The sequence below is a fragment of the Chelonia mydas genome, chromosome 5 (genome assembly GCF_015237465.2).
Source record: "Chelonia mydas isolate rCheMyd1 chromosome 5, rCheMyd1.pri.v2, whole genome shotgun sequence".
In the NCBI taxonomy this organism is placed as follows: Eukaryota; Metazoa; Chordata; order Testudines; family Cheloniidae; genus Chelonia; species Chelonia mydas.
The window spans coordinates 115382037-115409320 of record NC_051245.2 but is presented as its reverse complement, the minus strand read 5'-3'; the positions used below and the strand labels follow the sequence as shown (position 1 = coordinate 115409320).

At 42.3% G+C, this 27284-nt stretch overlaps 1 long non-coding RNA gene across 1 annotated transcript; it reads left to right on the top strand.

Annotated features, from left to right (window-relative positions):
- Positions 1–4040: 4040 nt before the first annotated feature.
- Positions 4041–7477, top strand: LOC122465931. The gene is made up of 2 exons (XR_006291080.1): positions 4041–4240; positions 4565–7477. It is a non-coding gene; the product is annotated as an uncharacterized LOC122465931 (long non-coding RNA).
- Positions 7478–27284: the final 19807 nt, after the last annotated feature.

The window sequence follows — 27284 nt, the reverse complement described above, 5'->3', positions numbered from 1 at the left end:
CATCTATGGGAGGGAGGGGAGGTGACAGAAAAGAAAAACAAAGTCCTTTGTCCTCTTTGACATCCCACAATAGTCCGTTTGGCATCAGTGTACCCTTCTTGTGTACCTTGTGTTGCAGATCAGCACTTCACACTAACTAATGTCTCTGTGCTATCTGGAGATTTACACAGTCACAGGGGCTCATGATACAAAAACTCAAATATGTCACAACAATATGAGATGCAGATGTTATAAATCACATAAATGAATGTAGCAGCTCACAAACATACAATAAAGTCTAACCACTAAACACATTCTTATCATTCTAATACCTATTTTAACAATATCAACACACAAGTGAGCCAGACTGATTCCTGGTTTGTATTTGTCAGTGTTCAACTGAGACATGGGGACCTTGGTATGAGCTGGCACCTGGTCTGCCAGCATCACTCTAGCCCAGATCTGCAAAGACAGAGAGCCATTGTCATGTTATAGCCGCTGAATGGCCTCTGTTATTTGGTGGTTGATTTGGTTAATATTTATACATTTTTGTCCACCAACTAATTGCCTGAAGACCTGAAACACATTAAGGATGTCAGCATCACAGCACCTCTGTGAGGTAGGAAAATGTTGCTGTCCTCATTTTATAAATGGGCATGCTAAGGCACAAAGATGTTATATGACTTATCCAAGGACCTATAAGGTGGCTATGCAAAACCCAGTAATAAAACCCAAATTACCTGAACCTATAAACAAGGACTATGCCTGCCATTGCCTGTATTTTTATTTCACTCTCCTTTTTCATCGACTTTCTTAAAAGTTGTTGTGCTCATGAATGGGAGTTTCTTTGACAAAAGAACTATTGGATGAAGAAATCTGGAAGTGAGATATAATCTATTCCCTTTGGATCAAGTCTGTTTCTATCTCAGAATGTTTAAAGAAGAATGCTCTGGACTACATATTAACCCTGAAGTCAGTGAAGATAATACTGGATGTTTATCTTTTCTTGTTGTGCTGCTCATTTCTCTAAGTAAGAGGGTTCTGTAAGTGATAGTTTTGCTGAGATCAAGAAAATATCAGCTATCTGCAAGTTTTACAAAGATTTCAACTTTCAGATTAGCTTGATCCAACTCAGTGAACCTGATCCTCCTTTCACGAATGCTGGTGAAACGCTATGAGGGCCTGATTGCTCATTTACACCGTTTCCAAGTTCCTGTTCTGCTGCAGACTCCTATGTGAACTTGGGCAAGTCACACAGCTTCTCTTGTTGGGCTCCACAAAGATATTTAGGTGCCTGAGTTTCAGGATTAAGCACCTAAATTCAGTTTTGGCTCCACTTCAATCCACCAGACTCCTGCTGAAACCTGTAGGTGCGTAAAATCATTCGTCATCTTAGTGTGAATTTTAGAGTAAATATTCCCATTCTGGGCATGTGCATAGCTGCCTCACTCTAGCCAGACAACCACCTATCTGCTGCTTAAGCCTCACTGCAATCCATGAACCTGGACAAGGCAAGCATTCGGCCATTTAAATTGCATGCAGGGCTGGGTCTAGCAGGGCATCTGAACATGCCTACCAGACCAGGTCCCATTCAAAATCTGCCTGGAGGAGACAGTGGTGAAGTGCCCACCTTTAGCTAAGTAGTTAAAGTGCTCACCTGAAATATGGGAAACAGGGGAGATGGGAGTTGTGCAATAACCACTGAGTTATGAGAGATTCTGATGTGGGGTTTCCTCAGTCTCTCCTGTTGAAACTGTTGCACTGTGGATAAATAATGAAAGAGTGATTGGACCAAGGGGACTGGACCCTGGATCTCCCATGTGATGTCCAAACCACTGGCCTACAGAGTCATTCTCTTTAACTCTCTTTCTCTCTCTTGCCTAATGACTTCTCAGGTATTTATCCCTTGGATCCCTCCATTTTGTGTGGAATAAGGCATGTGCCTAACTCTTTCCCTCAAAAACCACTTAGACACATAAAAGGCCTGATTACATGTGGCTGATTCCCATTTAGGCCTTGTCTGCACTACCACGGTAAATTGACCTAAGATATGCAACTCCAGCTATGTTATTCATGTAGCTGGAGTCGACATAGCTTAGGTCGACTACCCGCAGTGTCTACACCACGCTGCGTTGACGGGAGACGCTCTCCCATCGACTCACCTTACTCTTCTCATTCTGGTGGAGTACCAGAGTCGACCAGAGAGCCATCTATGGTTGATTTAGTGGGTCTTCACCAGACCCATGAAATCAACCCCTGCTGCATCGATCGCAGCAGCATCAATCCCTGGTATATGTAGACCATGGCCTTACAGAGTCCCCGGTATGTGTATACCCTGGCCTATCTTAGAGAAAGGCACGGGGGTGAGTACGCAGCCCTCTGGTTGGCATCTCCTACTGGCTATCTTAGGCAGGTCGATGCCTATTGTGCTGGCTTTTGTGGATCGTATTCCAAGGTGCCGAATTCTCCCCATGTATTATATAGGGATCTTAGCCTAACTCAGCCTTTGTGGATCGCAGAGTTGTTTCTATGACGTTCTAGGAGCCTAAAAGTGAGGCACTGTGATGCTCAGAGATGCAATGCCTAAATCCCTTCTTGTATCCTACCCTCTGTGCCTCAATTTCCCATGTATAGAATGGGGACAATAGCCCTTCCCTACAGCACAGGGGTACTGTGACAAGAACTTTGTTAAAGCTTGTAAGGTGCTCAAATTCTATGGGAATGTGGGCCATATAAGTACCAAAAAAAGACAGAAGAACGAGTATCTTCATTTGTTGCTGTTTAACCAGTGTCACTGGAATAGCTAAAGCAACTCTCTCTCTGTTCGTGCTGGAAGTCAGTAAGCCAAACATAGTAAAAAATAATATCTCCCTATCCCTTATTTCTCTTCAAATTGTTAAGACAGAGATGTAAAGAATCTGTGCCAGGTGTTATAAATGGTTCCAACCATAGCTATAAAAAGAAAAGGAGTACTTGTGGCACCTTAGATACTAACAAATTCATTTGAGCATAAGCTTTTGTGAGCTACAGCTCACTTCATCGAATGTATACACGGCTGAAACCAACCATAGGTATGCAATTCCAGGCAAGATAATCTAGTATCCACTTGTGTCAGAGCATTTGAAAATTACTTGTGTGAGAGGGATTGCTTATTGTGGGATGGCCATGGGTAGTGCTTCTACCAACACCACACCCGCTTTGGGTTAGTAGATGTTCATGAAGTTTAAAGGTACTTTTAAGAATAGAAAAAATTGTTATGCCTGTCTGTTGCAACCCTTAAGGGTACTGCCTGAATTCTTGTCATAACACATTATTCTGAAAAGGAATAAAAATGATAGAGGTCTTTATTGAAACACTTGTGATGATATAGCTTTAGAGGTTTACATGAATATAGAAGCAGACTTAAGAAAAAGGTCAGATATGCCATGTTATTTTTAACTGACTTGTCTAATGAACTAAAATCATGGCAAGAAAGTTCTATTTGTCACACAAAAATGCTAAAATTTCCCTTGCACAAAGATCAGGAGCAATAGAAAATGTCTTATTCTTCTTATACAGAAAATGTCTTTTTTCCCTATATATGCCCAGTTATTCAAGCACTCTGCACTATACTGCAATATTGTAAAGGTAAAGAAATTAGGTTGGATCATCAGTTGGTGTAAACCAGCCTAACTCCATTGAAATCAATAGATGCCAGTTTACACCAGCTGAGATTGTGGTCCATTCCCCTTAGCTCCAGCAAAGAAATATTCTCATGTATTTTCTTTGGACAGATATTTCCTTTTTCATATTTCTTATCCATACTCCAGATCTCCCTCACACATTCAATTACACATAAAGAATTCCCTCTGATATTGAGGAGATATTCATATGCAGAATGAGTGCAAAATATCTGATACTAGTTTATGTTTATATAGAATATTTCTATCTGCTGAACTCAAAATGCTTTATAGCTGTGTTAGTAAATTACAATGAGCCTCACAATATCCCTGTATGACCTTTTATTGCTGTCATTGGGTGACACTGTCCCTTTAAGAAGGAACAGGACCAGTGCACCCTTGCAACAGCTGACTCAAAAGAGCTTTAAAAGAAAGCACCTGGGCTTACAGAAGGGTGAGGAATTCAGTGAGTCATAGTTAGGAATCAGCAGCATTATAACAACAGCATTGTTGTTACCCCACGGGAGGGGAGGCGAGGCTGTGAGAACCTGAGAGGCAGAGGGGTTAAAAAAGACAAATGAGGAATTGTAGCCCAAAGCGAGGTAAGCAGCTGTTTTTGTTTGTCTTTTAAATTTGAACAATAAAATGGCCTCAAAGAGATTGGGTGAGGAAGTGGGTTATTTGTGTACTAGAGGGGAGCCCTGCCTTGTTATAGGTAGTGGAAAATGGGGGTGGGCAATCAGCCCCTGGAATTGAGGGGACACTGAAGTTTGAGTTTAGCTGATATCCCACCTAGTTTAGGTGTCCAGGAACTGATAGAGCCAGAGTATGTGGAAGCGTGTTTTGCTGAAGGAAGGTCCACTCTTCTAAGTTGGTGCATGGAGGGAAAGCAGCAACTTTAGGAGTTCCTGCTTCTGTTTCTGTAGGTAGTCGGAAGATGGAAGCAGTGGGAGGTGCAGCCAGATCTGTGGGATCATACTTGAGGAACAGTAGCAGCAGTGCCTCCTGGAGATCCTGCAGAAGGAAAGGCTCAGAGAAGGAAAGAGGACTTTGAGGACCAGAAAGCTTGAGGTGCAACAGAGGGTATGTTTTGCCTGTGAGTGAGACATATAAGAAATGTTTGCCCCCATGTGAACTGTGCTTTTAAGACTTTCTCAGCTGTGCAGAGCACAGAAGAAACTGGAGAGACTGTGGGTGGTACTCTGCCTGTTGCTCAGGCCCAAGAAGGGTTAAGGATGGTGTGGTTCTCAAGGACCGTATGTTTTTATTGGGGGTAGGGGGAAGAGGATCTTGCCTGACTAAAATCTCAGACTATGGAAAACTTGGACACCAAAGGTTTGGGTTCCCCAGGTGGCAGAATGATCATGGGAAGGACTGGGCCAGGAGGGATAGGAGATGGCCTGAGTGCTTCAAGTGGGATGGAACAGGTGGGTTTGACCCTTGAAGGATAGACTTGGGAAAGTGGAGTCTGTGGGATGGGGAGAGCCCTGTATACTGAGGGAAGGTAGAGAGGCTGAGAGGGAAAGGGTGCAGCAGATCCTACCAGAGAGGCTAAAAGAGATGAAGGCCAAGAGGCAATCTGCAGCACCAGAACCTCCTAGGGCAGCAGAGTCCTATAACCTGCTGGCTGAGGTACAAAGGCAGGAGAGACAGACCCCCTCCACTAACTAAGGTTGGGGTTGAGCTGTAGAGGATCAGGCTCCAGGTGGAGGAAATGCAAAGAGAGGATGGAAGAGGAGGCTAATGAGCTGAGAAAGCTCATTAAAAAAGCAGCACAATTGCAGGCTTGGGCAGAGGGTTGGAAGCAGAGGAAGAGGAAAAGTGTCTGTGAGAAGGGCACAGGGATGTTGGCTGCACACAAAATGGACTCTGCAGTTATAGCAGCACCATTTGGGGTTGCTAAATCTGTACATACAGCACTGAGAGTAGGGGATATGAGAGGCCTGCTCTCTTTGGCATAAAAGCACTGGGTGGCACTTGTTGCTTTGGAAGAGGCCAGGCAGCAAGCCCGGAAAGAGGAGGAGGCGTTGCTGAGGGAAAAGTGAGAGCTGAAGTCCAGATCAAGCTCCTGGAGGATGTGTGGGATTTTAAACAGGGCACGCAAAAGGAGCTCTGAGAGAGAGATGAGTTACCCTGTGAAATCTCCCAGCTGAAAGGAGAGCTGGAGCAACTACAGGCTGGAAAATGGACAGGGAAAGGCTGGAGAAAGAAATGAGGCTCTATCCGTTGAGGTATGGACTGTGAGGCTGGCCATGCTGCACAGGACCTGGAGTGGCATAGACTAGGGACTCATTCCTTCAGAACTGGGGTTAAGGTCTGTGGGGAACCCTCTGGGGTGTGTTTTGTATGAAATATTTTGTCAAATATATTGTGGAAAGAAGGTTTTGGTTTGGGGGCCCACTGTGCATGGGCTCTGGTGTAAGGATGGATTGTATAAGGCATGCCCTAGGGTTGGGAAAACCCCTAGGAAGGGAAGAGTGTCACCAGGTGATACTGTCCCTGTAAGAGGAGCAGGACCAGTGCACCTGTACTGCATTAGCTGACACAAATGAGCTTGAGAAGAGGGCAGCTGGGCTTCCAGGAGACTGGGAGACTAGTGAGTCAGAGCTAGGGAGCAGGGGCAGCAGGACTGCTAGGGGAAGGAATCTGGGGATTGTAGCCCAGGGTGGGCTGAGGAGTTGTTGGTTATGATTAAAATTGCCTGCAAGAGGCTGGGTGTTGCAAACATGGGGAGAAGCCCTGCTTTGTTACAATAATACAATCCCCATTTTACACATAGCTAAACTGATGCCTTAGAGAGACTAAATGATTAAGATAAAGCTGAATTAGAAACAGGACAGGGAGTCAGGGCACTTGGATTCTATGCTGTAACCGTGGGAACGCTCTGCCTTCTATTTCCTTTAGATGTATCTAGTTTTCAGAACAGGCAATCCCTCTTTCTATCACTTCATTGTTTTCTCTCATTCCCACATCCAAGTGGCTGAGCAAGTCTGAGGGAAAACATTTTGAAAGAGACTAGAATCCACAGGACAGAAAAGCTGCTGCAGTACCCAAATGCTCAAAATGGGGGAAAGAGAGCCATTCTTGTGCAGAGGGGGGAAAGGTAATCTTTAGTGAAACAGGAGTCTTTTCTTTAATGGATTTACGCTGCAGGCTCCCTCTGTTTACTGTGCACAAAAAAAGGAGGAAACTTTTGTCTTGGTTTTGCTTCTCACTTATTTTTATTCTTGCTGGCAGTGCCCATGGTGGGCATAGGCTTGGAAATATCTCCCGGCTTTCCTCGCGAATGGTTTTGTTTATGTACAAATCCTACAGGCAGAAAAGCTGCCAGAGACTGCTGCTTTTTGGATTATCCTGAACAAAGGGAAGGGGGCTGGGTGTGCATAGGGAAGGGTGCCTAATGCCAACAAATATCACTGAAGGAATTCAAACTGCCTTATTATTCTGTTATGCCCAACATATGGCTAAATACTAAAGTATGAATGTGTTGCTCTACAATGACTCTGATTAAATCCCATTACAGTATGAATGGCCAATACGTTGATTAAGTATTTACAAAGAAAACCAGATTTAAGCCATTATTTATAAAATGTGATCTGTGTTTATCTTGACGACCAATCAGGATATGCTTGTAGCGTAAGCACAATGCACTTTTCAGTGTTCATAATTAAGGAAACAAACCCAGAATGTCCTATCTGAAATAGAGTAAGATTGAATAGTTAATTGAATGGTTGTAATAGTTACATTGTGTCTTGGTACTTCCCCCACGTGAAGGAAATACAGCAGATATGAAGTATGAGCCTTTCAATGGGTACGTAATAGTATCAATAAAAGTACAATTGTGCCTTGTCTCAGCTTTTTACAGCATGTTCCCGCTATATTCCATTCACCAATACAAGTAGATTAGCCACCAGTATTACAGTGACAGGTGTTTATACCTTTTTAAAAACACTGGAGGAACCTGGGCTTTGCTACAAAATATAGTTTAAGGCTGTCTTTTGTGGCAGGAATTATCTGCTTGACTGATATATCCATCTTATGTTTGCACTGTTGCTGTAGCCATGTTGGTCCCAGAATATTAGAGACAAGGTGAGGGAGGTAATACCTTTTATGGGACCAATTTCTGTTTGGTGAGAGAGACAAGCTTTCGAGCCACACAGACCTGAAGAAGAGCTCTGTGTGGCTCGACAGCTTGTCTTTCTCACCAACTGAAGTTGGTCCCATAAAAGGTATTACCTCCCTCACCTTGTCTCTCTAACATCCCTCTTTGGCTAGATTAATGGAAAAATTAAATAAGCCCTTCAACCTGCAATGTGCTGAACACATCTGTTCTGGAGGGGTGTCTGGAGTAGTTGAAGGTGCTCTATATCTCCCAAGTGCTACACATCACGTTTGTGGGATCAAGCCTAGAGCTGGTCACTTTAAGCAAGAGAGAAGGGTTTAATGGAACTATGAAGCACCTCAAGGAAAATAAATCCAGTTCCAAGATATGGAATTTGCGGTGTTTGTTCCTTGCAGAAACAGTCTGCATGTACTGGTCAACATCCTTTGGTGAATTAAGGCAGCTTCACACTGCTCCGCCAAAGCAAACTGGGGTAAAGCCGTTTATTCTAGCCACCCAGGATCAGCTCAGAATGGGATGATCCCCTGCAAGAGGTCTGGTTTGGGGACAGGGTGATGATCCCTGTGCTCCTGCCATCTCCAACTGCTGTAATAATCTGTCAGACTCATGCAGCCGGCCCAAGTTACAGCAGCCTTCAGAATACCATAGATGTTTGAAACTACAAAATAAATTTGGCTTTGGTGGAACATAATTATTGCTTGGACTTGAGTGAGTACAATGGCATTGATGAGCCTCCTCGTGAAAAGTGCTGAGAGATCTCACTGACCCCAGGTGTTGAGAATTTTGATTACTCACTTCATCTGAAAGATGGATTAAATACAGATCCAGAAATCAATAAATAGAACATAGCCTGACAGAGCAACTATTTCATAAATGGCCCTCTTGTTAACTCTTTTCACAGGTCTGGTAGACATGTTACATGCTGTACTGTTCGTGCTTTGTTATCAGTATCTGGCAAAGGACCATACTGATCACTTCTGACATAGTTTAAAATAGTATCCTACCCTTTTGTTCCTGGAATGGCTTGCATCTGTTCAAAATTCCCTACTACTACACTAAAACTAGGAGAGCTTTCAGGGTCTGCTGATGCCTAGTGCTCTCTTTTCCTGTCAAGATCAACTTCTTGGCTGAGGTTCTGTGCTGGCCTCTCAGAGATGCAGGACAGAACTCTCCAGCCAGCAGGAGGATGAGGGTGAAGATGGCTTTCAGCCATCTTTGCACCCTCCTGCTCTTGGGTTGCTCTGGGGCCTGGAGAAACCCATGGCATAACTCGGACAGTTCCGGGATCTTGTCTAAATTTCAGCAGCCTCCCAGGCTGCCCTACAGGGAGTAACCCTGCTCAAAATCTCTGCAGCACTGGATGATATGGCTAACACTCCTTTTTGCCCCCAGTCACGGTTCTGAGATGCGCTTTATGCTGGGGTTTGCGATGGGCTTCTTGAAAGGAAGGCTGTATGCTGCAGTGTCTGTGCCAGGGCGATCCTCCCCCAGCCACAACTGCGGCTTTTAGGGCCCCTTTACCTCTCTGCATTCCTCTGACCTGACATAAAGGGGCTGGAACAGGCGTAACCATCTTACCCCTTGGTTTTAATGTACATTGGCTTCTGTTGGGCTTAGGAGTTAACATTTCAGCTGGATACGTGATGGTTCTGCAGGGTGTCAGCTGATGTGTTGAGATGCATTCATCTTTATATAAATGTATATTTAATTGTGACAGTTGAGAAGTAAGGACATAAAGCTGACTGACGACTCCCAGCAGGGAGATGAGCCAATACATATCTACATTGGTAACAACCAGGCTTCAGATTGCCTCGCTCGTGGCATTGTGCATGCCCTCAGCCTCCTGGATGCCACAGGGAAGCACTTTAGTGAAGGGCAGAAGCTGAAAAAACATTCCCATAAGCTTGTAAGAAACCATGAAACTGCCCAACAGTTCTGATGGGGATTCCCTCTCGGTGAATCATTACCAACCTATAAATCCAGTCTTGTCTTTCCTTTCACACAGCTCACAGTCAGAAATCTCACCACTTTCCTCAGTCTGTTAAGCATTGTTTCAACCTCTGTAGATCTACTGCAGTCCTACTGGGATTTTTGTGGCATCTGGTATAAACCCCATGTAATAGCAGCTCTTTCGCTTCTGTCCAATACTTAGTTCCTTCCAGATACTGTGGCATTGTATTCATCAACATCAGGGACATCATTTGCTAAGAGTCAAGGCGTCCACTTGCTCACCCCACACCTTGGTTTGCCCCCTTTGACTCTTCATGGGTCTATATGCTCCACTTCTTGCTTCCCTCTTACCCCCTGACTTTGTAGGATGTAATAAAACATTATATGTGATATGTGCTAACACAGCTTTGCTTCCCCCAGAACTTTTCTGAAATGATGCCCCTGCTCAGGATTCATAATCCACAGTGCTTTTTAACTATTAAATGTTCAATTATTCAATGGGAAATGGAATTTTGGCAGGCATAAAAATGGATTGTACAAGCAGTGTTTGAAGAAGATTCTGTAAATGGACCCACTGTAACTTCTGAACCTTGAGATACTCCATGGGTCTCAACAAGACAGTTGCCATTTTTTTTTTTTTTTTTTGAGACTGTATATTTGGCTACCATGGACCACTTCCTTGGTAAATCCCATATGGGGAAGGGAATCGGTGGGAGGATATTTGTGGAAATTATCCCATCAGGGACATAACGTGGGACAGGATTTCCTCCCCTGCCCCAGGCCAAAAAAAGATTTGGGGACCACCCACACCTAGTAGATCCTGTTAAGTTGCACAGCGTACAAACAGAAGTTATATTAAAATAAATCAAATACTCTTTCTGAAAGGTTGCAACATAACACTACTCTAATTCCTGGGCTCCCGAACAATATCACCCCCTAAGCTAGAAAGGAACGTCCCAGCCCACCACAATCTAAGCTGGATCCTTTGGAACAGACTGCTGAGATTCAGCTTGCAGGCTTCCCTATAGAGTCCCCTGGCCTGCAAGCAGGACCAGGAACAACATGGCCCCCCTGTGCAAAACACACACTCTTAAAGTGATGGCTTGCCATTCCAGCACAGTCCTTAGTGCACCACATGGTGGGAGGGTCATTTGTATTCATCATGTGCCTTTACACCAACTCTGATCCCTGATGGTGCCCCCAATAGCAGCCTGCCCCCTGGTTCTCTTGCAGCACGATTGCAACGGAGCTGTGCTACCGAAGACCTCGCCCTAGGAATGGGGCTCTGTCTAGGAGATAATGCATCCCAAGATATACTATCTTTTTATATTTTTTTTTTCCTGGGGGATCACCTCATAGCTACTGTGGGGAGGGGACATGTGCTGTTTCCATCCTGCCCAGTCTCCCTCCCCTCTCTTGTACAGTCCCTGGAGATGTGAAAAAGGAGATGGATGAGCACTTTCCACACAGGAGGAAGAGAAAACCCATGTGTAGATAAGTCTCCATATATAGATCTGGGAGGAACAATTAGGGTCCCTGGCTCTTTTTTGGCTAACCTGGTGATAGAATCTTAGCAATAATATTTGTTTCTTTATTAATAGTAATAAGAGTATAAATCTAATATGATTAGATGTTTCAGCAGACATTCATTCTTAGTCCAAAGTGTCATTCTCCTTTAACTGGGCCTTAGTCTGGAGAAATGTTACATGACACTTACACATATTTCAGCATAGGGGAGCTGGGAGTCCTCGGGTCTACTGTCTCCCCTAACAATGCTGATTTCATTATTCATAACCCTTTGTGCTCCTATCACACACTTCAGTGAAAGAACTCAAGTGTTCTCCAAATACTAATTAAGATTCATAATATCCATGCAGCAGAAACTAGGAGTGCCCAAAATCTTGAGTGGGGATTTATGCATGGGCCTTGTTCTAATTCAGGGGGTGGAGGGAAAAGCCCTCATTCCTTTTGCCCTATAGAATAAAAATATAACTTTAGCCTTGGACAGCTGCTGACATTTTCCCCATTTAAGAAAATATATATATCCTGTGTGAAAAGCTGAGTTAGTGATATGATAGTTTGCTTGCTATAGGTACAAATCTGACAGCAGACAGTGGCTCTTGTCAAACTGGGTGATAGTCTGTTAAGCTGTTCCCTTCAATGCTTGTGTCTTTTGGCTAATGCTATGTATGCAAACTTTTCTTTTAACCCAGAAGAGAGTGGGGAGTTCTAGTTGAGCAACTGAGAACTATGAAGGAAGGGGGAAGGGTCCCTGGAGGACAAAGGGAACAGGAGAAAATCTTAGAAGCCTGGATGAGAGAGGGTCTGGCAGGAAAAAGCCCAAGAGAGAGCTGGGCAGCAACCTGGTAATTTGAACATAGTTGCTTAATGAGCAAAGCTGCTGACAGAGAGAACCTGGAAACAAAGAAATGGAAGCAGAGTGAAAGAGGTGTCTGGAAGCACAGCAAACTGAGAACCAGCTGTTTTTCCTTCCTTGGTTTCTGACCCAGTTAAGCTGTTAACTCATGATTCTTTATTGAGCCTCATGTTTTCTGAACATGCATCCACTTGCACGTTTTCTAATGAATATTGTTCAGCATTGGGTAGGCTGATCACCCATTGCTGCCTGTCACACCCATTGTTAACTTGCTGCTTGTCACTGCTCCATCCTATCAAAAGAATTTGTTTTATGTGTTCAGACCTGCTTGTCTACAAACATCCTTGAAATCATGTATGGTGTTTTTTTTTAAACAGGATTCTTTCTTTATTTTTTTTTGTCCATTACCTTCTCCATAGCTGACTAATGCTTTGCTTTCTTCAGGAAACATTTGTGAGGAAATCTCCATTATCTCAACTTCTGACTACTGAATAACTTTGCTTTGATCTAATTTCCAGCTGCTAAGAGAGCATGTCACAGAAGCACAGGATGTGATCCTATCCATATGGAAATTGCCCATCCATCGCTTTGTGTAGTTGAGGTGTAGCCATCTTCTGATCACTTTTTCTTCCCCTCATGACTAAAGCCCTGTCAAAATGCCATCTTTTCCAAATCAAAGCCATGTTTGATTAATATGAATGAAGTAAAAGCCTCTGTGGATACCCTTTTCATACTCACATAATGTTAAGAAGGGTTTAGTCAGGGGTATTTTTTCCATTTCAAAACATGAACAACAAAAGCCTCTCCTCTGAAAGGGGGATTTGTAATGGAGGTGTTTTAAGGAAACCACTTTAATGACAGAAGCACAACAAAAGCAAATTGCTGGTATAATATGGCATAAAATACACCAGATAATGCTTCTGACATGATGTCTGAGGCGCTAAATATTTTGAGCAGGAGAAAGAACCATGATGATAGTGGTGGATATTTGTTCTGCAGTGGATGCAGAGGAAAATGCTAGAATAGAGGCCCTTATAGTAATGAAGTGTAAATGTTAGGAGTCGGTTATTGCCTTTGTGCTGTTAGTGAGTTTTATTTAAAAATTGGATTTAAATGAAATGAAATGTGTGTTTAAAAAATATGTTTATCTTAAGTCCTGTGTCACCACAGCACAGACGCTAGCCCATGGCCGTATTGCCTTGCCTGTGTATCTGAGCACTATTATCTTAAAGGGGCCAGTCTTGAATCTCCCCTAGAACAAAGTCTCCATACCACAATACCTATACCATGAGTCTCCCTGCTGGCCATTGACTTTAGGGGGCTTTGGATCAAGGCCCAGATCAAGTGTGTGTGTTTTAAAATGCACTGTGCTTCTTTTTTCTTACTAGTTCACCGTCCTGTTGTTGCTCGTAGTGTGGTAGCACCAAGATTGGCTTCATGTGCTATGCATTGTATGTATTCATAGGAACAATACCTGCCTTGAAGGGCTAACAGACTACAGGTTCGTCCAGTTTTGGTCCCCCCCACTACAGAAGGGATGTGGACAAATTGGAGAGAGTCTAGCGGAGGGCAATGAAAATGATTAGGGGGCCGGGGCACATGACTTACAAGGAGAGGCTGAGGGAACTGGGGTTATTTAGTCTGCAGAAGAGAAGAGTGAGGGGGGGGATTTGATAGCAGCCTTCAACTGCCTGAAGGGGGGGGGAGGGTTCCAAAGAGGATGGAGCTCAGCTGTTCTCAGTGGTGGCAGATGACAGAACAAGAAGCAATGGTCTCAAGTTGCAGTGGGGGAGGTCTAGGTTGGATATTAGGAAACGCTATTTCACTAGGAGGGTGGTGAAGCACTGGAATGGGTTACCTAGGGAGGTGGTGGAATCTCCATCCTTAGAGGTTTTTAAGGCCCGGCTTGACAAAGCCTTGGCTGGGATGATTTAGTTGGGGTTGGTCCTGCTTTGAGCAGGGGATTGGACTAGATGACCTCCTGAGGTCTCTTCCAACCCTAATATTCTGTGATTCTATACACTGCAGCCAGGAGCATGCTTCCCAGCTCAGGTGGACAGGCATGAGCTGGCATATTAAAAATAGCAAAGTAGCTAGCAGCAGCCTTGGCTAGCAACCTGTGTACATACTTGCTCAAATGCTCTGGCTACGTACTCGGGTGGCTAGCCTGAGCCACCGCCCATGCTACTCCTAGCTGCACTGCTATTTTTAGCATGCTGGCTCAAACAGGGCCAGCTCATGCCCGTCTACCTGAGCTGGGAAACAGCCTCCCCCATGCAGTATAGACGTACTCTCAATAGATCAGATGGACAAAGGGTGGAAGTGGAAAAAAGATCAAGTGATTTGCCCAAGGTCACAAAGGTCAGTGGCAGAACTGCTCTAGTCGGCATGGTATCCACTGTGCCATGCTGTCTCCCTCTGGTCTTAGCGAAGCAGAGAAATGTGAAGTTGAAGTGTTTAGCACACCAATAATAATTCCTGTGTTTTAACGTGAGGGATCTGAAGTGAGGATCGCTTCAGTTTAAATAAGAAAATGTAATTGGAACAGCTAGCATCTTGAGTGCAAGACCCATTCATGTTCTTTGTGGGTATATCCTTTGTGATATATGCACAAGGAAGGTAGTGGTGGGGGAATATACTGTTGGACAAGCTCTGAATGTCACTAGGTTCTTGGTGTTTACAGCCATGTGAAAATGAATCTGACATGGTTTATTACGGAGCCAGTGAAACAGCAGTGTGTGAGTTAGCGGAAAAACTGTCACCGGGTATTGTGCTGCTGAGACTGAAAGCAGTCTCAGAAAATGAATGTAAAACAGGGGCTGGGAAAACCTCTTCTGGGACTGTTAATAACTGGTACCCCATCCACATATGTGTGTGGTTAAGAGGGGAAGTATCAGCAGTGCTGTTTGTTATATTGCATATACCCACTCAGCTCTCTAATTAAATGGGGACTATGACAGATTTTCATGCAGTCATCGCCCAACACCATTCTGGAAACTTATTCCAAGTTAAATGGAACCTTTGCTAACCTGGGCACAGCCGTTGAGTGAGCAATCATGAGCTGGTGTTACCCAAAGTGAAACTCAGGAGTCGGTGAACCCCCGTGGATTGAAACCAAAGGAAATGTTAACACAAATCTATTCAACAGAAATATTGCTGAGTGTTGCACAGCTCTAGTTGGTACCTCGGCAGAGAATGACAAAAGTAACAAAGATCCAGGACCTGCAATACCTATGTCAATTCCCAGAATTCCTTTACATAAGTCAATAAAATTTAGACACATTGTATCAAGTGTAATGCTTTAGTTCCAGGTCTGCTAATGTCAATATTGTGACTACTGAAATAAAGCATCATAGAGACACCATAGAGATCCGGTATGCATGAATAGCCAATATTACTGAATTCAGAAACCATCTCTTACCTTCAGACAGCTGTGCTTATCCATAGCTAGTGTTACTTGGGGGATTACAGAACCAATGGAATTATTGTTGCTTTAACAAAACATATCAAATCGATCAAGATTGTGACACTCAAAATGTACAGTCTCATAGACCCAGACACACAAGATCTGATTCTGCCCTCGCACCCTATTTACGCTTTTGGGCTTGTCTTCACTACAGCCGTGAGCTCGAGCTAGTACGTGCCAGTTACTGCACTTGAGCTAGCCTAGCTCAAGTGAGATTGACCACGCTTCAAACCCATATGGGAGCGCCACAGAGTGATTAGCAGCACAGTGTTTGGATGAGCTGCTGGTGAATTGTTGTAACTCAAGCTGTTGCATCCCCGCTGTATTGTTAGCTTGAGCTATAGCAGCACTCGAACTTCACCCACCCCCAACGGCCCAGCTAGCTCAAGCTTAAAGCACCACTTAACTCAAGTTTGAAATTTTTGTGTGTGGATGGGAGTCAAGTTAGGAGTAACATGAATTTATAACTTTGAGCTAACTGTGCAGTGAAGACACACCCTTCGTATAAGTGTGAGCAGATTCAGACCATACTTTGTAAATGTAATAGCAATTTCTTGTGTAAGAACCAAGCCAAAATACAGTAGAGTCTCAGAGTTACAAACACCTCAGGAATAGAGGTTGTTCGTAACTCTGAACAAAACGTTCTTGTTCTTTCAAAAGTTTACAAATGAACACTGACTTAATGCAACTTTGAAACTTTACTAAGCAGAAAAAAATGCTGCTTTTCACCATCTTTATTGAAATGAAACAAGCACAGAACCCGTTTCCTTACCTTGTCAAATCTTTTTAAAATTTCCCCTTTATTTTTTTACTAGTTTGTTTAACAAGCACTGTTCTGTATTTGCTACTTATTATTTTGGGGGGGTGGGGAGGGTTGGTCTCTGCTGCTGCCTGATTGCATACTTCTGATTCCAAATGTGGGGTGTGATTGACTGGTCCGTTCATAACTCCTGAGATGCTACTGTAATGCAGAAAACATGCATAATATATTGCTAGCTTTCATGGCTTTATTATGAGTCTAATAATATTTGGATTCAGGAAACTACATGAGCATTTAATTTTTCATTTTTAAAAACATAAGGTGTTTCTAGGCTCCACTGTTGTGGAGAAAAGATTGAAAACTTGTGCATACTTTAGGCCCCCCAAAAAAGCAAATAAAAAGAAAAAACAGATTTTTTTAAAACAATTTTAAAAAGTCTCATGGCTTCTTGAAGCCTCACTACTGCATAATGAGAAGAGTACACTACACAAAATATCAGAAGGTGCAAGTCCTGAAACAAAGGCATGAAGGCATATCCAACTCCAAATTGCTGCCGACTAGACTAACACCTCAGACTTGTACCCTTTTCACTGGTTCACGAAGACTGTGGCTGGAAATGTAGGCTAGATATTGCCATCCTTACTCATGTTGAATAGTAACATACTCTGTGAATAATTTTTGTCACTGACCTAATAGAACCAATAACAGAGTAAGAAACTACTCAACATGAGTAAGGGGAATAGAATCTGGCCCATTGTATCTTGGAGTGGGCCACTGCCTTTACGTGGTGGTGACCTTCCTCAGCAGCTGTGTTCCTCATGAAGCTGTCGCCTTCAAGGGTAGTCTCCCTTGGCAATAGGACAAAGACTTTGGAGCTTATTACTGGAGGAGGGTAGAATATCCAACAGCGTAGGGCTTTCAAGGTAAAGCATAAAACTCAGTATTTTAATTTGGCTTTCCTACAACAATGATTAAATACAGCAAGTAAAGAATAGAGAATGTGGAATTGGAGCAAAGGGTGATGAAGATTTGACTGACTCCATTGGGCTGTCAGCCGGTTTGACTTCAGAGACCTCCTGTGCCACAAGCTTGAGCCTCTTTAGTTGAACTAAAGATCCAAACCACATAGCAGGCAGCTGTAGCAGACTTAATCCCCTTTTAAGTGGAAGAGGACAAAGACCCATACCTCTTAGGTATTGTAAATGGACTCTGGAGCAGACTATCGATGTGGGTTATAAACACAAGAAGGAAAAAAGAAGAAGGGGGAGAAGAAGGAAATAAAAACAAACCAAAATTCTCCACTGACTTAAAGTAGAAGACAAGAAAAAATAGGTCATAGCTGGATTTAACTCTTTAGGAAGGTACAACTACTAAGATATTGGGTGCCATAATAAAAACCTGGATCTACAGATAGGTAGGTTTGTTGTCTGTCGGTGCAGGATGCTTCTTTACACTATCAGAGTTTAAGTATATTTTCTTCACTCCCTTATTTGAAGGATCTATGGGCATATTCCACTGAAAATCCACTTTATTCTTTGAATCATTGCAATGATATTTTCCCTCAAATGTGTTCTTCTATTAAGTATGGCATCATATTTTTAATAGTTCCTGTTGTGTTTTTGTAATAAGTTTCCTGTGGAAAACCAACCCTGGTCCTGAAAATAAATGTGATATGGCCTAGTCTGGCACTTCTGTGGAACTCTGTCTTCAGTGGGAATTCTATGCAGGCACAGGGGCCTAAGCAAGTGCCTCTCTTTGTAGGATCAGGGCCTTGGGGAGTTTGTCTCAACGTCTAGAATGGTTCCACTAATCATTAGCATCAATTAATGGAATATCTTTTACCGTATGACAAAAACAGTCTCTTCCATTGATATTCTTGGAAATCAGTTATAACTAATTTGATGTCAGTATATGATTCTTATAAAGTGTATGGGAAATGTATTGTCTGACATTCTTCCATCCATTTCTTTAGATTTGTTACAACTGAGCCTTGTCTTTCTGTGAGCCCTCTTTCCTTTGTCTCCTCAGCAGATAATGGGTGTCAATTTCTGAACTGCAGTTTGCCTACCTCTTTACTGAGTAGTATGAATGGATCTGAGCAATGAGAATGGTGGTTTGGATTCTGCACAATATAGCTATGCATGCCCTCATCCAGTATGTGCTTGTATGTAGTAATGGTCAGAGATTTGACACAACCAAATCCCCAGAGAGAAAAATAGGAATGGCCAGACTGGATTAGATCCACAGTCCATCTGGTCCAGTACCCTGTCTCCGGTAGTGGCCAGTACCAGATGCTTCACAGGAAGGTGCAAGAACTCTGCACTAAGCAGCTATGCTGCCTACAGAAAAGTTTCGGCTTGACCTTCATTATTTAAAGGTTAGCTTATGTCCTGAGACATGAACTTTGACATTAATATTAGTCTTTTTTTTTTTTATTTGAAAATTTTGATAAAAGCTTGAAATTCAGTATTTTGACTATTTGGGGGAAAACACAACACTGTTAGAAATTATTTCAAAGTCTTTTTTTTGTTTCTTTTTTCCCTCCTGCTCTAAGCGGAGTTCTTCATCTTCAGTTCAGTCTCTTTACGCCAGGTAAAATGGATGCAGTGGGGAAAAATGGGCACTGAGTATGTCTACACTGGAATAAAAGACCTGTTGCATGGCCACATCTGGCCTAGGTCAGCTGACTCAGGCTGCAGTGCTAAAAATTCTTGTGTAGACGTTCCAACTTGGGCTGGAGCCTGGGCTCTGGGACCCTCCACACTCATGCAATTTTATACAGCAATTTTACAGCTCTGCAGCCCTAGCCCCATGAGCCCAAGTCAGGTGACCTGGACCAGCCGTGGGTGTTTGTTTGCTGCGTAGACATATCCTAAAAGCACTATATCTAGTTCTGAGAGGATTGCCCTGGCACAGACAGTGTAAGATAGCCATAACATCATCTTCCAAAGACCCCCTTGCAAGACCTCGCATAGAGGGCATGCCGGGGCCAAGCTTAGGAGTGGAAGAGGCATGCCAGGCATAAAGCCACAGTATTAAGAAGGGCTGTGCCCATAGAACATCCTGGGTAGGCTGCCATAACTTAGACCCCCAGGGCTGTCTAAATTACTCCTGGTGTCTCTCCAGATGAAGATGACACAAAGGTTACTTATAGCCACCTTAACTTTGCAGTCCAGAGGGAAGCAAATTGTGTGCTGTGCCTCTTAAAGGCACAGAACGTCTCCCCTAGTTTATATCCCTTGTAAAGCTATTGGTTTTAATTTTTTTAAGCCCTTTCTATAGTAACTGGATGTCTTTGTTATCCATATAAATGCGCAAATCCATGGATCTGACCAACTCCAAATTATTATGGAAAAATTTGGAACCAGATCTGTATCCAAATCTGAAGTGTGTGGCTGCTCTTTGTCTATATGGTAGGCTGAGCAAACATCCTACAATCAAAAACTCCATCCCTTCCGCAAGCTTTGGACCTGCAACCAAAATTAGCAGCTTGGGTCCATTTCTTATACTGAACCTCTCTGGGCTTGAAGTAAGAAGCAGCATACACAATTGTTTATGCTTCTTCATACTTTATCTGAATCTGGAAATATCAAGAGAACTCTGGCTCTTTCATGAGATTTCAGGATTATTACGCTGCAAGAGCTAACTGGAAGCAGGAATTGCAGAGGCAAACAAATTTTTTTTTTAAAACAGTTAAATCTTCATTGCTTCTAGTACCATTCATATATAGTCTCTATCTGCTCTTAGAACTGCACTATTTTTCTAAGTTCTTTTACTTAAATTTACTTTCTCTTGTTGAGAACTCTCCTTAATTATTACAACTTTCATGTCCTTTGTTTTACGTTTTGTTAACAACAGACTTTGTTCTGATTATTTTTTTTTCTTCAGTGATATTAATAGGAGCGGAAGGTGGTTTTGTGGTTTAAAATCTAGACTGGGACTTAGGAGACCTGGGTTTACAACCCAGCTCTGCCACAAACTTCAGTTTGTGATCTTGAGAGAGTCACTTAATCTCTCTGCTTCAATTCTCTGCCTGTAAAATTCACTTGATATCAGCTTTTTGTTGCAGGGACTCTCTCTTGCCATTTGTATGTCTAGTTCCTAGCACAATGAGGTCCTGACCTTGGTATGTCCTTCTAGGAGCTACTGTAATACACAATAAATTGATAGTGCTGCATTTTTTTATCTCACTGATATGAATATGTGGTGCTATATTTAAGGGATTCAAAATTGGAGCTGCTAAATGGTTAAATAACGTGGAGAATCTAGTTGGCAACTTGAAAAGTTTTCCCAGTTAGCAAGGCTAAGAGGGAGAGAGAACAATGGAGAAATCCACAAGAATTTTTTTAAAAAATTGAAAATATGCTATTCTGCCTTGGCTACAAAGTATTGTTCCTTCACTGGCAGGCTTCTCTTTCAGATTAAACAACTGAATAAAATGCATCAACTCTGGGAACGTTTTTTTTTTATTAGGCAAACATCAGTGAGTTTGCAAGTTTTTCTAAATGAGCTTAGGCAAATTATTCATTGGAGTGTGAACCTCTTTACAGCTCTATTCAAAAGGGATCTTTTTTCCCCCCTTTTGTAACATGTTATTACACGATGAGTAAAATATCAGAATCCAACACCTTTCCCCAAGCGAGTGGAGAGTAAGGTTTCTAAAGAAAATAAAGCTCGCTGAGATCTTAGATAAACCCTTGCAATGAACAAACTCATGAGCAATGGCCTAGTTGCACATATAATACATATACAAAAATCATATTTGCTCCCTCAGCTTTCACTGGGATAGATCATACGTCTTTCAAAGCAATGGAGAGAAATAAATCCATAGCAGTCCCTCCATTCCTTCTTGTTTGCATCAAAACTGAATCCACACCATCTCGAACCTTCTAATGAAAGTGAGAAATTCTCTTTGCATGTGCACTCGCTCACACACACAGGAAAACACTAGTACATCACAAGCAAAACTCTTAGACTGTTTGAAATATGAAACCTTATTAATGGCAAAGGGGAACAAAATCTTTCATCTGAATATTTAAAGCCAGATACTCAGCTGCTGTATATCAACATAGCTTCGTTGCATCAATGGAGTAATGTCTATTTACCCCAGCTGAAACTCTGGCCCTTTCAAAAGGATAAATCACATTTCCCCGCTCATTTTGAGGAGAGCTGGCTCTTTGATATTTTATTAATGTCATTGCTAAAAGATATGTGATGTACAAGAGATGTCTTCCAAAACCAGTGCTGAAATCCCCTGACTGACTACCTAGCTCCCTCTAATACCTATTTGTTTGTTTTTTGGTATAAGCCTTATAAAGCATTCTGTTCTCTGAGAGTATAGAGACACTTTTTTTTTTTTTTATTCCTCCTGCAAGGCACTGATTTGATGGCACGGAGAACTGAAGTCCTCTCTTAATTCACAGAGCTTGTGCTGTACAGCATGGGTAGTGACAGTGGAAGCTGCCCGTCACTTCAAACCTGACTCACATTGAGGAGTTATGACTGGTGTGACATCGCCCCCTCCATTCAGTCCCTGGCATTTCTGTCGAGATGTAGTGCTATCTGTGGCAGGGGTTCGAAAGAGTTGGGGTAACATCCTCATCCCTGTCAAGTCAAAGGCAAAACTCTCTGGCTACAGCAAAGCCAGGATTTCACTGTGATGTTTCATTCCATATTCTTTATGAATATATGCTTATAATATGGATCTGACATAACTGAGAGATACTTTATGCAAGATGGCTCATGTGAGATATCACTGGACAGGTTGTGATTTACTGAATATGATTATCCAGTTTGTATGCATGTATCTTTTCTGTATCTGAAGTTAGGAATATTGACTATGTAACCATTACAACTGGGTGTGTATCGGGAAGACACCCACCAGATGATAAGCCTTCAGATTTGATGAGCCATCAGGAAGGAACAACAAAACCATGAAGATAGCAATCTCTCTCCTTCCTGGGACATAACTATGACACTACTAAGTCAAGTGGTCTTGTTACCTGATACTGAACATCATCTTGGACTTCTTGTAACTTTCCACTGAAAGGGAAGGTGGCGGGGGAGGGTCAAGTTTGGGAAACAAAGGATTCTCACCTTATGTAAATCTTATTTAAGGGTGGGGAGGAAGGCAAACAGGACTCTCCTCTTTTGTCTACCCAAGAAAGAAGACTGCTGAAAGTACATGAAGGGACAAAGAAACCAACCTGAAGGGAAAGGCGGGGTGAGTCCAAACTGAGACGGGGGTCCAATCTGTAAGAAAAATAACCCGAACTCAGAGCTACAGGAACTCTGCATACTGCCTAAATTCAATATTTAGGGTGAGAAATTACATTTTTAACCTGTTAAGTATATTGAGCTTAGCTTGCATATTCTGTTTTGTTTGCTCAGTAATCTGCTTTGTTCTGTCATCTCCTATATTCACTTAAAATCCAACTTTTGTAATCAATAAACTTATTTCTTGTTTGTAATATAACTCAGTTTCTCTAATTTCTAACTGGGGGTAGGGAGAAGTTGTGCATACCTTCCTCCACATTGAGGGAGGAGGCAGATTTCATAATATACCTTTGGGTCTGCACTCCAAGGGAGGTGGACACGAGTGCTGCGGACAAGTCCCTTAAGCTGAGCCTTCCCAGAGCTGTTCTCAGTGTTGGTTTCATTCTGCAGTTGGGTGTGGCCCTGCCTGTGTGTGTGTGTGCTGGAAGAGGCTTAATATCTTGCCTCACCAAGGTAAAAACGGTGCCCAGGCTGGCAGTCCAGGCAGGCTCAGTGGTATCTCAGCACATCAGGTGGCATCCTAAGGAGGGCAACCTGCAACATTCACCTCTGGACTAAAAGAAGGAAACTAACTAATACCAAATAATTTCAAATAAGCCACCCAAACCACTGTCTGATAGCGGCAACTCCTGGCTACTGAGAATGTGGACTAGATTTTAAATGATGCTCTGTTACATCAATTGCAGTGTAAAACTGCAGTAACACAGTAGAAAATGAGGCCATGCTTAAGAGAGAATGGGCTTTGTAACTCCTTAATAATCCTCCATTTTATTTCTTGTTTACCTCCTGCCACTCACTCCCCATCCCAGCCAAAACACCAAAGATCTGTGAACTCTGAAGGATAAATCTAGTTAGCAGCAATCATAACTCAGAAGAATGGCACTTTGTGTGAAATGCTGGCCCAGCTGAAGTCTGTGGTGCCAGGATTTCAGTCTGAATCACTTGAAAATAGTCAAAGTTCCCCTGAACCAATGGCTCATCAGAGTGATACAGATAAGGCATGTCTGTTTCATAGCCACCAGTACAGAAGGGAGTGACTTGGATCACCATCGCATTCAGCCCCCTTTGGCTACTCTAACCCAATAGATCGGGTATCTATTCTGCAGCTACGTGAAATAGAAGTGGCCTTTCAGTGTGAGATGAAGCCCACGACCTTCAGGATTGTACTTGAGTGCCTTAACCACTCAGCCACCGCACCTCAGTCAAGTGAAATTACATTATACGTTTCCTTTGAGGCATCACTTTTAATATTTGAAACCTCAGCATGTTAGTTTAATATATATTTTCATAAACAGCTGCTATGAAGAATCATATTAGTCTTACTCTGTTCTTGGGAATACAATCTTCTGTTACATTACAGTTTTTAATAGGCTATTAATGTAATGTATTATACTCAATGGTGGGATCTACTGCATTGCTGAAACAATGGTATCATTTAAATAGTGAATTGTTGTACTTAGGACAAGCAGATTTGATGGACAGGTATGAATTTATTATGCATGTTTCTGGTTTGGAGGAGTACAAAGTTGCAGAATGCTGCTAAGAAAGCAAATACGAAATTCTGCTTCCCTTGCAATGTCTAAAGATTTATGAGAACTCTTTCTAGATTAGTCTGTAAAGAGAAATGTCACTCTTATTCTTGCTGAGAAGCTCCTCACTTTGGCCCTGATCCTGCAGCTGCTTGTGCATGTGTGCTTAATTTTAAGCATATGCATAATCCCAGTAAAATGCTTTAAATTAAGCATATGCATAAATATTTGCAGAACTGGGGCCTATATGAGGCAACACAGAAACGAAGGGACTGGTCCCATAGCACCAGATTGTGAGAAGCTTGCTCGCAATGGTGAGCAGATATTGTTCACCAATGTGATTCAGGGACTCACAGTGGGACCTGTAGCCAACTACTACTGAGTGTGATACCTAACCTAGTAATAGGTATTCTTACAATCAATAAGTAATTAGCATCAATTAAATCTGTGATAACAAAATAATCTACTACAATGATAACAATAGAACTGAAAATCTATTTAGAGGGATAACTCCTTAGGAAAAAAGAGCTTTGGTGTGGGAGGTTACAGGCTAAAACCTGAATACAGGCCTAGACTTTGATTTAAAAATCAACCATATTGTTTGGCAGAGTTTGCAGAATAGCTCGATGATACTCTAGAAGCAGCACAAAACTGGTGATTTCAAGAATCGGAGACCAAACTAGCAAAGCATCTCTCATCATGTGACAATAGTCAAGAATCACAGAAAGAGTCACTAATCAGAATAAGGAAACCAGTATTATCCATAAAGTTACTCCATCTTGCTGCTGCACTGCAGAGTTTCTGTCCAAAATCTACATTAGCTCCCTACTACCTGGCTGCCTACTATATATTTAAAGAAACGGTATCCTCCAACACCCCACTGGTGCCTAACAATAACAAAAGAAGAACCAGGGTGCTTTCTTGATAATCTCAGTGAAGTGGAAATAAATTCCACCAGCAGATTTTATCAGTAGAGTGATCATGCATTACTTAATGTATATCCTTGGCCGGTACTCTTTAATTGTGATTGCCAACTTGTTCTCCAAGATCTGAGCTTTCATTTACAAATCAAATAACGTCTGCCTGAATTTGCTGACAGCCTGAAACAATAATTCAGGAATGTGAAGTGATCCATTCATGTCCAAGGGGGTATGTTAACTCACATGCCCAATGATGATTTAAACATCAACATTCTGAACTATTTCACTGCTGATCACAGTATGTAAGAAAGGAGAGGGACAATCATACTGAAGATTTTCAGTTTACTGAGAGTGAAATTTTCCTTTTAGTGCTGTGAGTGGATTTCCCTATTTCCCCATGCATACACCCTGCCAATCTAATCTCTGTTTTTACCACACCCTCTGATTGTAAAGCTTTGGTTTTATGGGAGTGTGAAGATGAAGATCTCCCTACTGTGTCTGATTGTTAATCACCCTTCATCTACATCACCACATCTACAATTGATTCTTGAAAGAAGTGTATTAATAAATGGCCTTTATACTTCATAAAGGGTTTTACTGACAGATGGTAGCACAATGGTATTAACTAGTCCATATTTGAAGGGTAGTGTGCTTGATGATGGTGATATATTACATCAATACATTTTTGGAGCAAAAGAATTCTTGATAATGCATTATAAAAGTATTATAGTTTATCACAGCAGCAGAGTGCTCTGATAATGCATTACAAGCATACATCATCAGGGCATTGGAGTATAGTGTATTTTCACAAATCTAAAACAAGCTCAGGACTCTGATGGAAAGAGGGTGCAATAAATTTTTTTAAAGTCTTATATGTGTGAGATACTTTGAGGGTTTCCCTAGGTCTGTAAGGGGTTGTGTCACCAATTGGTCTGTAACCCTGGGTATTTCGGTGCTGTGCAGCTTTGATTCAGAACACTGGCACCCGTCCTGGCTTCCACCAGCATAGCTACTCCTTGCAGGGTGACATCAATGGTCTTCTCGTCTTCAGTCCTCCCAAAACTATCTCCCCTGCAGTGTCCAGTCCCTCTCACTGGACTCTCACAGAAGTCAAGTTTGCTGCCTCGAAAGGGACCGATTACACACCAGCCTGCTAGCGTAGCTGAGGACTTCACTCTCCGGTTTACTACACTGCACTTACATGGTTTTGTAATAAAACAAGAATAAGTTTATTAACAAAGAACAGATTTTTAGTTGATAAGTAAAAATAGAAGACAGATACGGTGACAAGTAAAACAAAAGAAAACATACTTTCTAGTGACAAAAACTTAACTCCAGTAAGTTACAATCTTTGTGTAAGCAGGTTTTTCACCTGTAGTCAGTTCCGGCTACCCTTGGTGTTCTGGCCAAGAGGATCCACTTTTTATGAGTTCAAAGGGAGCTGCTCCCCCTTTGTCTCCTAAGTAATGGATTCCAAATTGGCTTTCTGCCTTTGCTTGTATTTCCCAAAGTCTATTGTCTCTGTTGCAAGAGCCAGGAATGCTTCCTGAGGTGTGGACTGTGTCCCCCATTGTGATCATTAAACAGTCTTTCCTCCTGCTCCTTTAGTTTGATGGCTTTGTTTATCTTCTGTGTGTGTGTACTTTTTTATTGTTCTCTGAGGTGTTACCTGGCTCCGTTGACACGGGAAAACAGGTGAAACATTTCTTTTGTCTAGGACAAGCTTGGCTTACGCACTGCTTGCAAAACATATTTCTATCACCCATCTATAGTTGTTTTTTTTAATACATCACCCATACATACATCGTGCAGTAATATTAATCACCAGCATGTTAGTAGTTCTGCATATGACACCTCACGTTACACCTTTTAGTTATAGATTATGACAACCGTGTGTTGGGGCAATGAGTGTGTCAGGCCTGATGTGAGTTATGGTATGGTGTGCCCTCTGCCAATTGGCATTGAAGGACTCCCTGAGTCACAGTCTGGGGCTGCAGGCTGATCACCAGAGTCAAGGGCATTCTCCACCTGTGAGTTGCCAAATGGCGAAGCAGGCAAAGTAGGAAGTGGATTGCAGAAAATGATCCTGGGGTTGAAAGCAGTCTAGAAAATATGCTTTTCTTTGGTCTATGCAGCATTGTGGTTGGGTTTTTGTTTGGTTGGTTTTGTTTTTTTGCCCAGCAGAGAGAGAGAGAGAGAATATTTGCAAGAACTGCCAAAAAAAAAAAATCAAAAATTGTTCTAA